Below are 15,960 nucleotides of genomic sequence, written 5' to 3'. Positions count from 1 at the left end.
CACATAGCTTGCATAAAAATGGAGTTAACTCCCAGAAGACAACCACCAATATGGCCGCCGTGACGTAACGTGCAATCAACCTACGGCATTATAATAGACATTTTCTGTTTTGCTGACTGAATTTTTATTCGTTAATTTGCTACAATCTATACGCGCAGGAATAACATTTATATAAATATATATAACTGTACTTCTTCAAGTAGATCATAACGAACGCACGAAAATATCGTACCTTTATATTCCAGTGACGCTTGGATCAAGAGTCGACGCCGCAGAGGAAGAAAATTATATGGAGGTCAGATGGAGATCCCAGAAGACCACAACGAGGTTGTTTCCCCAGAAGCTAAACGAAAGATTTACTCAGCTGCAGCTGAATTACAAAATGAACAAAAAGAGGAGGACGTGTATACAAAATACGCGCGAGCTTGTTGATGAAATAAACCAACCAATCAATGAAATATCGGACTGTTGAGAATATTAAGACTGACGCCAACAATAAGTGGTTTGCATTGCCGCAATGTTGGTGTACAGAACAAAGGAAAATTTGTTCACATAGTTTGCATAAAAATGGAAGTTGACACCCAGAGGAGAAAAATCGTATTGTTCCTGTACAACAACATGGCCGCCATGACGTCACATGCAAACCACTAATAGGTTTTGTCCACCAACATGGCGGCAATGAAAACCACTTATAAAATCATAATGAAACGTTTTAGCACTTGAAATGTATTTAACTCTTTAAGTCCTAACAGTGGTCAGTACCAAATTTCTCCTTGTAATATCTATGGTTATTCAAACTCTGAGTTCATGAGAATTAAGGATATGATCACACAAGATGGATTTTGTTGGTATAACAAAAGTATGCGGACAAGATAGGAGAATTTGTTTTTTGATATTAGGTGTTAAAGGGTTAAAGTAACTTTATTATTGCAATATGCACTTCTGTGTGCTTTGCTTTATATCACTTATATTTCAAATTTAATTTAATTTTTTTGTGCAGCAAAACCTCGAGACAAAGTATCGAGTAAATCATTTGAAGTGCTCAGATTTAACTCCTTGATTGGATGTTTAGGTTTATGATATTTTGACATTTTGTATTTTCCCAAAATTTATTCATTACGTATCTTGCTATAGGAACAGCTTCCCAAAATTTTCCAGAGTTAGTAAAGCCTTGCTTTAATACCACATTAGCGGCGTAGCCCCGGGGGGGGGGGGGGGAAGACTCTCATGTGAAAGGGGCGGGGATGCTAGTCGGAAATGTTGAGTTAAACCCCTAAAGAAGACCAATCTGGGCGTGGCCCAAGCTTTTTTGACCCCCTAAAAGAGACTATTTTATATATATTTAATATATATTTTTTTCATATTTCTTCGCCTGCAACCCTAAACGAGACCTTCAAGGCTAAATATAATGCCGTTCTGCCCAGAACACCCTAAGTGAGGCCAAAATCCGAAATTTACACCTCTAAGCGAGACGACGAGCATCCCCGCCCCTTTCGAATGAGAGATCCCCCCCCCCCCCCCCTACGCCCCAACCGGGAGGTGTAGCTGGACCATTTCGTAGTGGTGTACATACAGAGGGGTTTAATCGCCGAAGGCGAGCACCTCTAGGGGAATCTGGGTTCTGAACCCACTCCCCCACTCCCCCCCCCCCCCCCCCACAACCACCACCACCACCACCCAGAAAATTTATCAAACAAGTTGCTTGGAAATTCTATTTCCATGCAGCCTTTTCTGCGATATTTTTTTCAAGAAGTTAATAAGGGAAATGACATCCATTGAGCTATTTTTAATGATGGCATAAATTTTAACATGCTCTGTGGCATTTGTTTAAGTTTATATCCTCGAATAAAGCAAGATTTCTGGGAGCGCTAAATAAATGTTATCTGCCAAGACTGAGGATCCGTGGATTTCTATGCCCGTGATTTCATGCTTATACTATTTAACTGCAGTAAGATTGCAGGATGTTTGTTTATCACAGATATGAGAGTGAAATATATCTGCACACGGCTAATCATCGTTGTCTTTCGCTTTCAAGAGCTATGGCTTCTGTGGCTTGAATCTTTCCTGCGAATTCGGGTAAACCGAATTTACTTCTGCCGTAAAGTTTCGTCTCTCGGGAATTAATGTATGCTTATTCTCGGCATGCCAGTTTTTTTGCGCAGTTTGTCATATTGGAGTTATCAGCTGCATAACAAGTCGCCGAGATCGAAGAAACTCCCTTCGCCGCCAGGACACTCGTGTGTTCCAAAGTATTTTCTACGTCACCACTTTTTAATACGATCGTTTTGGCCGCGCGCAACATGGAGACACTTTTCAGCGCTAAATTTGAACCTTTCAGGAATCATAATTGCGGATTGTAAGAAGGTTTTGTTCAGTAAAACCCACATATTTAGACCAAGAAATTCATAACCAACAAACCGTGACATTTTTTTTTTTTTTTTTACTTCATAGGCACTTTAAACGCCCCCGTCGGACCCTCGAAATTCAATAAACGCCCCCGGCGTTTATAAGATCATTTACGGTATTGTGCCTCGGTAGAAGGCACAATACATTTTACATGTATGTCAGTAAAGTTATTCGCTTCTTTGATTACGTCAGTGGCTACGTCGCAAAGTGAAAAAGCGGCTACAATACCTGGCTACGGGGTTTCACGGTTAAAGAAAGAAGTATAAACACATTCTCTTTGTTGTTTGCCGCACGCAAGTTACGAGTTATAGGCGAAGCTCAGCATCACTCTTTAGGAACGAGGTATGCGTAGCATTATTTTAGAAGGACGTTATTAAATTTAGAAGTATCTCGAAGCCGCTGTTTTAGAGGTATTTCTCAGAAAGCCTATTGCTTTTGAAGGTTTTCATATCTGCCGCGTTTCATGTTTGCTTAAATGAGCAGTTCCGCGTGTCCAATTGGAACTATTGGAAAGAATATCTGTCCTGAAAAGGAAAGTTGCGCGTTAGTTTTGGTAAATGGAAGGATTTAGGTCTATGTCATCTTTTGTACTATAGGATTGAGTTTGACTGACTATCACTCACTTTTTAGATGAACACTGATAAGAATGGTCAATGAAAGGAAACTTCTCAAACGTTTCCCAGTTTCAATTTCTTAACGAGGCGACTTATATATTTATTTTTTTATTTATTTTTATTTATTCACCACGACATACAATCATAGAAAGTTACAGTAAATAATAAACTAGGATCTTACACAAGTTTAGATTGAATAATAATAGTAAACAGAAGAAGTAAGAAGTGGCGAGGAGACCTCAAGAAAACCCCGGGCTTATACTGAGAGGTCACCTCAGAGATGTGTTAAGACTGTAAGGCTTGTAAAGGCATTGTATTTGGATTTTTTAGCATACGGTGGTAAGACTATAAAGACATAACAGAGTCCGGGACGTTTGATACAATTAACTGAGGAAATCAAGAAGATTTCTTTTGAAGATGGATAGACTAGGGGAAGACGTAATTGATAATGGCAAAGCATTCCCTATTTTTGGCCCTCCAAAGAGTATAATAAATTGCTTGATATTAGTTCGGCAGGTGTGAGGTCGAAAATCAGCTGAGGTTCTAGTATCATAATTATGAATTTGACTACCAGTCGGAAATAAATTTAAAAAGGGCGAGGGCACCAAACGTTGGTGATAGGAAAACATAAATTTTGCAATATAAAGGGAATTCACTTTAAAAATATCTAGGATCTTCAAATGTGCAAATAAAGGTGCAGAAGACGCAAGGTGATTAGAGTTTGTCATAGCTCGCACAGCAAGTTTTAAGTTTGTTACATAAGTAGAAGACCAAACTGTAGTACAATAACTTAAATAGGAATCAATTAAGGTATAATACAAAGATTTTTTAGTGTTTGCTGACAAAAAGAAACGAAATCTGTTTATTATACCAATGAACTTACAGATTTTCTTGAAAATATGACTGATATGCATTTTACAGGTAAGACTTTCATCAATATAAATACCTAAGAACTTAACCTCTGTTACTTGCTTGAGGGGTATACTGTCAAATGAAATTTGGGAGCTCATGTGGACAGATTTTTGTTTGGGTTTAAATAAAACATAATTCGTTTTCTTTATGTTAACAGAAAGTATGTTTGATTTCATCCATAAGCTAATCTTAGTCAGTTCACTATTCATTACAGAGGCAACATGACCAGGGTCTGAATGGGAGTAAAAGATACTAGTATCATCTGCAAAGAGCAGGCATTCTGCCAGTCTGGTTGTTTTGGGAAGATCATTAATATATAATATGAAAAATAAAGGGCCTAATATGGAACCCTGTGAAACACTGCATCTAATTATCTGTTCGGAGAAATGGGTATCGTTAATCAGGCTCGACGAATTGGATACGGTTAGAGAAATGACTTTTAATCCTATGCAATGCTAGCCAGACCCCATTATAATCAAGTTTGTCAAATAAGATTTGGTGGTCTAGCGTGTCAAACACTATCTATATCTCTGAAAGCTGGCCAAAACTTTAAAGATTTAATGAAATCAGTTTGATTGTATTGTGCCTTGGGTGAAGAAGATAGAAGATATACCGTCAATGATCTACTAAACGCCCCCTCTCTTATGAACGCCTCCTATCTAATTAACGCCCCTCTAAGCTGACAAGTTTGTATTAAACGCCCCTCTCTAACGAACGCCCCCAGTCTAATAAACGCCCCCTTCCCTGAAAACCACACATACACTAGAAACAGATGTACAATACAATCAATCAATTTATTTGCGTTCTTCCTTTTAAAATTAACACCGGTGTGCCAGTTGTGCCTTGCTAAATTTCCAGTTCAAAGTGAGGATAGCGCTCTTTAATGTTCTTGATCTCTGTGCTTAGGATACCAACAATTTTCTTTCGGCTTGACCTAGCATTGAAGCATTCCGGAATTACAAGGCCTACTTCACGTTTGACTTGATAGTCTGCTACAGCTCTGTCATTTACGTTATTGTAATACCGTATTGTTACAGTTATTAGACTAAACGCCTCTCTCTTTTAAACGCCTCTTATCTTTTAAACGCCCCCGTCGGACCCTTGAAATTCAACTGTAAACGCCCCCGGCGTTTATAAGATCATTTACAGTATTGCGCATCGGTAGAAGGCACAATACATTTGACATGTATGTCCGGTAAAGGTATTCGTTTCTCTGATTACGTAGCTACGTGGCAAAGTTAAAAAGCGGCTACCTAGCTACCTGGCAGAAGGTGCAAGGTGATTAGAGTTTGTCATAGCTCGCACATGCAGCTCTTTTTTGAAGAAGAAAAATGCGATTTAAGTTTGTTACATAAGTAGAAGACCAAACTGTAATACAATAAGTTAAATAGGGATAAATTAAGGTATAATACAAAGATTTTTTAGTGTTTGCTGACAAAAAGAAACGAAATCTCTTTATTATATCAATGAACTTAGAGATTTTCTTTAAAATATGACTGATATGCGTTTTACAGGTAAGACCTTCATCAATATAAATACCTAAGAACTTAACCTTTGTTACTTGCTTGAGGGGTATACTGTCAAATGAAATTTAGGAGCTCATGTGGACAGATTTTTGTTTGGGTTTAAATATAACATAATTGGCTTTCTTTATGTTAACAGAAAGTATGTTTGATTTCATCCATAAGCTAATCTTAGTCAGTTCACTATTCCATTACAGAGGCAACATGATCAGGGTCAAAATTGGAGTAAAAGATGCTAGTATCATCTGCAAAGAGCAAGCATTCTGGCAGTCTGGTTGTTTTGGGAAGATCATTAATATATAATATGAAAAATAAAGGGCTTAATATGGAACCCTGTGAAACACTACATCTAATTATCTGTTCGGAGAAATGGGTATCGCTACTGTTAGAGAAAGAACTTTTAATCCATTGCAATGCTAGCCAGACACCATAATAATCAAGTTTGTCGAATAAGATTTGGTGGTCTAGCGTGTCAAACGCTATCTATATCTCTGAAAGCTGGCCAAAACTTTAAAGATTTAATGAAATCAGTTTAATTGTATTGTGCCTTGGGTGAAGAAGATAGAAGATATACCGTCAATGATCTACTAGACGTCCCCTCTCTTATGAACGCCTCCTATCTTATTAACGCCCCCCTAAGCTGACAAGTTTGTATTAAACGCCCCTCTCTAACAAACGCCCCCAGTCTAATAAACGCCCCCTTCCCTGAAAACCACACATAAACTAGAAACAGGTGTACAATACAATCAATCAATTTATTTGCGTTCTTGCTTAATTAAGACCGGTGTGCAAGTTGCGTCTTTATCAATTTCCAGTTCAAAGTGAGGATAGTGCTCTTTAATGTGCTTGTTATCTGTGCTTAGGATACCAACAATTTTCTTTCGGCTTGTCCTAGCATTGAAGCATACTTCACGTTTGACTTGATAGTCTGCTAAAGCTCTGTCATTTAGGTTATTATAATACTGTATTGTTACAGTTATTAAAATAAACGGCTCTCTCTTTTCAACGCCTCTTATCTTTTAAACGCTCCCGTCCGATCCTTGAAATTCAATAAAAGCCCGCGGCGTTTGTAAGATCATTAACGATATTGTGCCTCGGTAGAAGGCACGATACATTTTACATGCATGAGCTACGCGGCAAACTGAAAAAGCGGCTACCGAGCTGCCTGGCAACGGGGTTTCACGGTTAAAGAGAGAGGTATAAACACATTCTCTTTGTTGTTTGTCGCACGCAAGTTACGAGTTATAGGCGAGGCTCGGCATCACGCTTAAAGAACGAGGTATGCGTAGCATTGATTTAGAAGTACGTTATTAAATTTAGAAGTATCCCGTAGCCACCGTTTTAGAGTTATTAGAGCCTAGTTCCTTTGAAGGTTTTCATGTCTGCTGCGTTTCATGTTTGCTTAAACTAGCATTTCCGCGTGTCCAAGTCGAACTTTGGGAAAGAATATCTGTCCTGAAAAGGAAAGTTGCGCGTTAGTTTTGGTAAATGGAAGGATTTAGGTCTATGTTATCTTTTTTGCTATAGGATTGAGTTTGAATGACTATCACTCACGTTTTGAATAAACACTGATAAGAATGGTCAATGAAAGGAAACTTCTCAAACGTCGGCCCAGTTTTAATTGTTATATATCTCTGAAAGCTGGCCTAAACTTTAAAGATCTAATGCAACCAGTTTAATTGTATTGTGCCTTGGGTGAAGAAGATAGAGGATATATTGTGCCTCTGTAGAAGGTGGTTAAAATTTTTAAGATCGGTAAGGGTGTTTTCCTTTTAACCTGCGCAAGACCTATTGACCTTTTTCCTTGTTTTTCTTGATTTGATCATACCCTAAACGTTGGTTTGAGCCTTAAAATGAAATCTCGGAACAGTGATTTTATCATGGTGGTACTGTTTTGGTTAACTTGAAGTTGAAACTGTGGATTATGAAAATCGTATCGCGTGACTCTTGAGATCTTTGAAGTATTTCTTCAATTCGCAACGATCATAGCTTTAGATAATACCCTAAACTATGACGACAGACTTGGCAAAAGACGTTTTCACTGATTGTGAAGCCACCTTGGTTAGGGACGAGGCAAATACCGCTAAAATTACAGTTAATGTATGGAACTTTGGCCGATTTTGATCCTCATTCTGTAATTAACTCCGCTTAAAATTGATCGACTTTCAAAATTTAAAGTCATTTTGTACGTCTTAGTTGCATCGTTCCTCTGATCAAAATTAAGACCGTTACAGTCGTAAAGACGTTTATAAGAAATCGTTCCTCTGATCAAAATTAAGACCGTTACAGTCGTAAAGACGTTTATAAGAAATCTTTTCGATTCGCTAGTAATTTCGCGGAAATTTAATGAAAGATGCTAAATGTTTGATAGTTTAATATCGTAATATATTTCAACAACACCAGTCGGCAAACCGTTAGCAGTTAAAGTTGACTTTTTCGCACCTTTTTTTGTTTGAGAGATTATATTGTTGTCATTAATAGTGACGCGCATTTTCTCTCGTGCGCGTCCACTGGTGCGCGTCCATATCTCTGTATCTCTCAGGCTGAAATAAGAAAGAGAATTAAATACCTACTTGAGGCTGGTGAGTAATGAGTAGCACACGGAATTAAAAGCAAATCAGTGAAACTCTTATGGCAAGCATTGGTGACCAACAGACCGATTTTCTCACACCTTTTTTTGATCGAATGATTTCATTGTTCTTTTGCTACTGCAGAGAGACCTAAACTAGACAACCTTTAAATTTCAGAACATAAAGTTATCGCTCAGACCTGCAAAGCCATCTGCGGCTCGTTTTCGCAGTTTTTTACATCCACCAGCCTTTGCTCGATCAATTGTTTTTGGAACTAGACTTGCTCTCGACGACTTCTTAACTACTTTCTTGCCATCCAAGTACAGTCACTGTGTTGGGCAGTAGACTGATAATCATATCATATGATATTGTGACTACACGGCGTTATGTTTTTCCTTTATACTCGATGCTTCTATACCGATAACCTTACGTTTAAATTGTCTCAAAAATTTGTAAAAACACTTTAAGCTGACCTTATCGCACATATGTAACAACAATATATCATAATCTTCTTTATTAGTTCTTGTAACTTATACACTTAGTTCTTTTTTATTTAAATCTTTTCATTTTTTGGTTTCTCAACTGTTATTAATTTGTAGACATTATTATGTAATATGGAGGCCAACTAGAAAATCGGATGGTTAACTTGGCCTCCATCCTCAATCTACCTTAAAATTTTCAAAGCAAACTAAATAAATTTAACCATATAAGAATGTAGTTTAAACACTTAAATTAATCTAGATTAATCTAAATTAATCTGCAAGCTATCCTTTTGTGTTTCATTTTTACAGAGATTATCAAGATGAACAAGTTCTGGGTCGCCGTTCTTTTGATGTTTTTTGTTGCATCCCTGTTGGTTGATGACAGGTATTGTAGAAAAATTGCGTAAAACGAACCCCGAAAACCAGGTTGAAATGGTTTTTTATAACCTTGAACTGATGCCAAGATCATGAATACTCCGATCGATCTTCGACTGATGCTTAATCGCCGGCATACACCTACTTATGGGATCAAAATAACCAGCTGAGTTCGTTAGTCAACGAAGAACCTTTTACCAAAGTTCTTGTTATGAAATTCGGCATTATAATCATTGGAGGGTGAGTGTTTTGGTGATTATGGCTTCAGTGCGCTGTTTCGACAATCTGAGCAAACTTACTGCCAGAGTCGAGTGCTGTTCGTCTGAGTCTAAATTTTGTTGTTTAATTTCAAAGTCCTGCACAATTTAGAAAACTTGTCAAAAGAAGCCAGAAATGGTGATGATGAAAATAATGATAATAATAATAAGTTACAAATGATCAATTTCAAATCAATGACCCTTCAAGAAGGAACTTTTGCATTAAACCGTGAATTAACCGAGTGTAGGTATCCTGATCAATTTTCTGTAACTGTCTCAATTTCTTTACAATAAAATCTGCAATTCCACAGCGACAAACCAATGAGTGGTGCCGGATCACTTGACCTGGATCAGCAAATTATCTCAAATACAAAATATTAACGGCAGACTGATCCCAACGGCGGAGGTGACGAGCTTGAGAGAACAAACAACAAAAGCTAGGATAACTGAAATATATTTGTTTTTAAAAAAAAACAAATCTTCTTTGTAACGAACCTTTTATATTTCTCACTTTTCTTTTTCGTTCAGCCCCCGAGGAAGGTTTGTATTGCAAACCGAAATATAGGGCAAAAAAAATTTGTTTTTTTTAAAAACAAATATATTTCAGTTATCCTAGCTTTTGTTGTTTGTTCTCTCAAGCTCGTCACCTCCGCCGTTGGGATCAGTCGGCCGTTAATATTTTCAATTTCTTTAAGCTGGTTAACTATACGTTGATTGCATTGCCGCCATGTTGGTAAAAAAACGAAAGAAAATTTGCCCACATAGTTTGCATAAAAATGGAAGTTAACTCCCTAATTACCAATATGGCCGCCGTGACATAACGTGCAATTAACCTACGGCATTGTAACAGAAATTTTTCTGTTTTGCTGACTGAATTTTTATTCCTTAATTTGCTACAATCTATACGCGCCAGAATGACATTATATTTAACAATTAGATTATAAGCTCGAGATTTCTATCGCGTGATAGCTGATGAGGGCGCAGCCCAAATCAGCTATCACGCATCGAAATCGAGAGCGAATAATCTAATTGTTTTAGTATAAATCTGCTAGTCGTTCACAGAAAACTTAACAAGTAAATTATCCAAATCCGCCTCACAGACACTTCGAAAACGCGAGGAAGCGGGCTGAATTTTGTTGACAACCGCTACTTACTATCTATCACAGAATAGATAGCGAGTAGCGTAGCCAATCAGAGAACGGCATTCGTGATAGAACACTAGTAGATTTATACTAAAAATATATAGAACTGTACTTCTTCTGGCACGTCATAACCAACGCACGAAAATATCGTACCTTTATAGTTCCAGTAAGGCTTGGTGGAGACGCAGACGCCGCAGCGGAAGAAAATTATATGGAGGCCAGATGGAGATCCTAGAAGACCACAACGAGGTTGTTTCCCCAGAGGCTAAACGAAAGATTTACTCAGCTGCAGCTGAATTACAAGATGAACAAAGAGAGGAGGACGCGTATACAAAATACGCGCGAGCTTGTCATTAATGAAATAAATCAACCGATCAAAATACGCTAGAGCTTGTTGATGAAATAAATCAACCAATCAATGAAATATCAGACTGTTGAGAATATTAAGACTGACGCCAACAATAGGTGTTTTGTATTGCCGCAATGTTGGTGTGCAGAACAAAGGAAAATTTGTTCACATAGTTTGTATAAAAATGAAGGTTGACACCCAGAGGAGAAAAATCGTATTGTTCCTGTACAACAACATGGCTGCCATGACGTCACATACAAACAATCAATATGTTTTGTCCACCAACATGGCGGCAATGCAAGCCACCTATAAAATCATGATGAAACGTTTTAGCACTTGAAATGTACTTAACTCTTTAAGAGAAAGTCCGCGTTAGATTCGACCGCTCAATTTGGGCCAATCGTTCGATTTCCTTCAAATTCTCAGAAAAAGACAAAGTTGATACAACATTAATGAAAACACATTTCTTTTGATTCTAAACTTAACAATACCCGAAATTTTGAGGCGAATGTTCCACCCCCCCGAACCCCCGAAAATCGACCTTTCACCGAGTCGAAATTAGCCCGTTTTCGAATGTTTGCCGCCGAAAGAATATTTATCCGAAAAACCTTACATTTATACCACGAACACATACACTACACTACTTTACAAATATGGTATATACAACTCATATTATCGAGAACTTTTAAAAGGAGGGCATCTCAAACATACCGATGTTAACGATTCGTGCACAGAGCGTGTCAAGTGCTGCAACAAAAACCAACATTTCTCAAAATTCTGACTTACTCTGGAAGTCTCGTGTATTTTTTCAAAGAGTACTAGGATAGTGTCCTTAAACTACGGAAAAATATTTAGTGCATCTCTATACTGCGAAAAGATACGGCCGCAACAATTTTGGGCAAATCTCTTATTTTCCGACCCGTGTTGTGTGACAGCGATGGCATCCCAAGGCAACAAATTTCGACTTTTTCTGTCTTGACCGCAACTTAAAGTAGACAAATCCGTTTTAAAAGGGTAAACAATTAAAAACATACCTTAAAAGTTCCACTGTTTTGCTTCGAAGACTTCATGTTTCACCGATTAACTGTCATCAAATTTGATGGCCGCGTCACGGATACCGTGACACGGGATCCGTGTTCCTTATTAGTTGGCTTGCAGGCGACGATCATGCTAGCTAAAAACCTGAACATCTCTACAGAGGTCCGTGAAATTAGTTCTGTTATTCAACCGGGCACTCTGCCAACCAAACAATCATCAGTTGCAGAATTGACATCGAGGAAAGACTTTTGAAGGTTGTCGTCCATCTTTGTTTTGAAATAACAACCGCTGACCGCAACAACATTTCCGGTCTGATCGAACCGGAAACAGAGCATTTTCTACGGTAAGTTAATTACTTGATTATTTCTAGCTTATTTTCTACTTCAAATGCATACATGTTTATACTGGGCAACTTATTATTAACCCTTTTATGTTATCTAACATGTATTTTACTAAAATAATAACAAAAACTGTAAAAAAAATATCTCAAAACTGAGAAATATATAGAAATGAGACTTCAGAAAGGTCTTGACAAAAACAGCAACTGCGAATTTACGAAACTTGCAATAAATGAGACGTCAGAATGGTCTCAGCGAGATCTGCGAATTCTAATGCAAAAAGAAGAAAATGCAGGAAACTGCGAAAATTTGCAATTTTCAGTTGAAATTTGTAAACTTTGTAGCTACAATTTCGTCCTAGAACGGCTACCGCTACAAGAGGCTAGGCTAGCAGAGCTTTTCTTTATCTTGTTTGTATCCCAGGGGTTTTATTTGGGCTAGACTTTTTAGCGTCTCTCCTGTTTGCTATCTCCGAGAGCGACAGGTAGCTGCTTGAAAGGCAATTATTAAAGACTGAGTGTACCTAAATACTATTCTGTCTCTTAGCTAGATAATTTTATAGAAAACACGAACATTTTTCAACAAAGATAGCCAAGTGCTGAACCAAATCTTTCTTTCTGTCCTTTGCTGTAAATGGCACTTCATAGTTCTTTAGAATGTTCTTTAGCATTGAAACATTAAACTGTGAAAGCTTGTTGGTTCTCCGGTACTGGCAAAGGTCATAGACGTCGTAGTAAATGGGATGTAGAAGGCCGATCTCGTCAACAATGCTGTTCACCACTTCTTGTCTGTTGCTTTCTTCTTCCTCTTCCAGTATTTCTTCAATTTCTGTTTGGTCATCAGCAGCATCTTGCCCTTTCCTCTTGGATGACGCTAGGCGAGAGAAAAAGTTCTTTATCTGAACAACTGTTAGCCATTCTTCTCTGGAAAAGCGACGCTTATTTTGTTCATCTCGCGCGTTTCGCATGTCTGCAGAGACTTGTTTTGCGTTAGCCTTGAAGCCCGTTCGTTCTCCTTGGTTAAATTTTGCTTTCAAGTAATCCTTTACATTTTCAGAAAAACGAGTAGGGGCACGTGGCTTTGAAAGGGCCCATCCTCGCGTGAGATTTGAGGGTCTGGCTGCCTGTTCCGAACCGCGGGCGCTCTCTCTCGAATTATTAGAAGCTCCTTGACTGTCTTCATCTACTGTAGAGAAACGTGCGGCCCACTCTCTCCTTAGTCGATCATAAATACTTTCATTCATTGGCTTCTTTCCATGATCTCCGATTTCAATGTGTATTTCAAGTGCACGGAAGCTCTTGAGTATTCGCTGGCATCCAGGTTCTGGACATTCAAACAGCTGACATTCATCAAAGGTGTCTCAGCTTATGGCACTGTCAGATTTCTTCACGTTCATTTGGCGCGCGCTAGTTATCGCAAAAAAATCGCGATTGTCCTGAACAGCTATTCCTGTTGGACCTTGGCGATTGATCACTATGTCATCGTAGGGTAACACCTTCCCTGACCCTATACCATATGCTCTGCGAACGCGAATGCCTTCCTTTTCATACGTAAAGTTATGAAGCTTGCTGAAGTCATCAATGTTGTTGAACTCTAGGGACTTCTTCTTCTCATCAATGGCACAAACAGAGGCAAGAAGGGCAGTGCGCATATCTGTGGCAGTGGCAATGTCGTGGCCTTCATTGCAATAGGAAAGAATTGAGGTTTTCATTGGACATAGAATTCTGTCGCACACATCTTTTCCATACGCAGGCTCTGAGTAGTCATAGCTCTTCACTTCGATGCCCAATCGTTTCCCGACGTCTTTCAGGGATGCAATCATGGCATTGTTGTGGTAACAACCCGCTTCATCAGGGCGAATGAAAACGCAGTTGACGGAAGGTTTTGACGATACAACATTCTCTATCAGATTCTCGAAAATGGAACAGACAGCAAACCAGTCCTGCTGGCAGCAATCAAAGATGTGTGCGTACGTTTCCACTTCGACTGTATCATCTTCGTCGTGTTTGGAAATCACCGTAGATACATGCCAGCTGAGGCCTCTCTTCCCGAACCAGTCCGACTGCTTCTCTCGGTACTTCATTTGCAAAAATTTCATGGCCCAGTCCATCACCACTAAGACAGAACCACTGTTCAGATTTCTGATTACGTCATGCTTTGCTCTGTCTTGGTTTATCGATCGCAGGTAAAACGTTTGCGAGCCATGGACACATTGTGCCCAACCCATGGCGCATACCAGGGCTATATTCATCACCATGCATTACAGTCAGCACTGAATTTTCTTCGATTGTGATCCGTTTAAATAGGCCTTACCACCGTTTTCGACGCCATTTTGACGAGTTGGCAAACAGGCGTGAAATAACAGTGTTTGTATGGAAATCCGATGTCAAATAATTTTCATAAAACATCACTTCTGAAAAATTCATGAATTGGAAACTTTTGGCATATAAACAGTGTTTGTATGGAAATCCGATGTCAAATAATTTTCATAAAACATCGCTTCTGAAAAATTCATGAATTGGAAACTTTTGGCACTAGGAAAAGGATTTAAAAAAAAAAATTGGAGGGATGTAGCTGTGCCACAAAACGCCTAGTCGTGTTTTGAACTTTCCAGACATTTGGCCGTATAGCGAACCAGCCGTGAACTGCTCTAAAAATAGCTCGCGGGAAAAAAATAAAGGGAAATGTATGAAAAGTTCGAAACACGACTGGACGCTTTCTGGCACAGCTACATCCCTCCAAGTTTTTTCTTAAAATCCTTTTCCTAGTGCCAAAAGTTTCCAATTCATGAATTTTTCAGAAGCGATGTTTTATGAAAATTATTTGACATCGGATTTCCATACAAACACTGTTTATATTTCGAGCATGTTTGCCTACTCGTCAAAATGGCGTCGAAAACCGTGATAAGGCCTATTACAATCAGCTTCCGCTAGCACCTCAAGAGAAAGACTCCCCTATCTTTCAATTTCAAACTTAGAACGCGAAAAGTAGGAAGGATCCGAGAAAGGTAATTTATTTGGAGTCTGTTATATTACCTCCAGTCTGAACTTTCATCGCAATCACTTTTCGGCTGGTCTTCTTGGTCACGCAACCACGTCGCTACTTCAAGTTTCCCCTTATGCTTTTTTCGGCATGTCGCACAAAACGCTAAACCAGCGACAAAAAAAAAGTAATAATTAATTTTAAAATAGATACTGAGACGAAAGACAAAAAGTCCGTACTTAAAAATAGAATAAAAACATTTTAACAACTCACGTGATCCCACTTGTGCTGTTTCACCATACAGAGTATAAATCTCTCTTGATGTTTTTAAATTTATCACTTTGTCGCCATCGACTCGTTTGATCTTTCCAGTATGTTCAGGATACTGGCAAGTTCGTGGAGGTTGCCAGTACCTGCCAAGATTATTTCTGTGCGTGGGACATATGTTCATCTTCTTGACCTTACTGCCTCCGAGGTCAAATAGCCCGGCACGAGCCAGTATTAGTTCAACTTCGGTCATCTTCTCGCGTGACAAATGGCAACTTCGCAGGTGACTAGAAATATCACTGCAACATTCGCGAAGGAACACTGTGTCATGGTCACCTCTATTAGGACCACACTTGGTGCTCAACACAACGGAAAACGAGCAAATTTCGGTTTTCGACATTGTTCTCTTCGATCATCGATCGGTTACTATGTTGTTCTGATTAGTCATGCACACGAAGAGATTATTGAATATGTTTGATAGACACACGTCAGTGTGTTCAACTATACTTAATGAAACGCTTCTCCTTTCACAATAACAACAAACAGAGTGGTAACACAAAACCCAGTTTGATCTTATGCTGTTTATTTTTTTAATCAAGGAGAAAATTGGCCCATCTACAGTTATTCCTCATTTCCTGTTCGCAGACGGAAGTGTTTTTGCGGTCAGCGGTTATATATAAACAAAGATGGACGACAACTTTCAAA

The 15,960-nt window shown here is 38.7% G+C and overlaps 2 protein-coding genes and 1 long non-coding RNA gene across 7 annotated transcripts in view; 2 read left to right on the top strand and 1 right to left on the bottom strand.

The window, feature by feature from the left end:
• The window catches only part of LOC146467294 (uncharacterized), a 285,496-nt gene that overhangs the window by 161,424 nt on the left and 108,112 nt on the right, over nt 1-15,960 (top strand). The gene's annotated exons all lie outside the window — the stretch shown is intronic.
• The window catches only part of LOC146467299 (C-type lectin domain family 4 member G-like), a 134,244-nt gene that overhangs the window by 99,927 nt on the left and 18,357 nt on the right, over nt 1-15,960 (bottom strand). The gene's annotated exons all lie outside the window — the stretch shown is intronic.
• On the top strand, nt 6,601-10,654 carry LOC146467300 (uncharacterized). The gene is made up of 3 exons (XR_014867821.1): nt 6,601-6,734; nt 8,817-8,892; nt 10,443-10,654. It is a non-coding gene; the product is annotated as an uncharacterized LOC146467300 (long non-coding RNA).

This window comes from Pavona decussata, unplaced genomic scaffold, assembly GCF_977016875.1.
Source record: "Pavona decussata unplaced genomic scaffold, jaPavDecu1.1 SCAFFOLD_137, whole genome shotgun sequence".
Taxonomy (NCBI): domain Eukaryota; kingdom Metazoa; phylum Cnidaria; class Anthozoa; order Scleractinia; family Agariciidae; genus Pavona; species Pavona decussata.
Note: the sequence above shows the minus strand (reverse complement) of the source record. Positions and strands in the feature narration are given on the sequence as shown.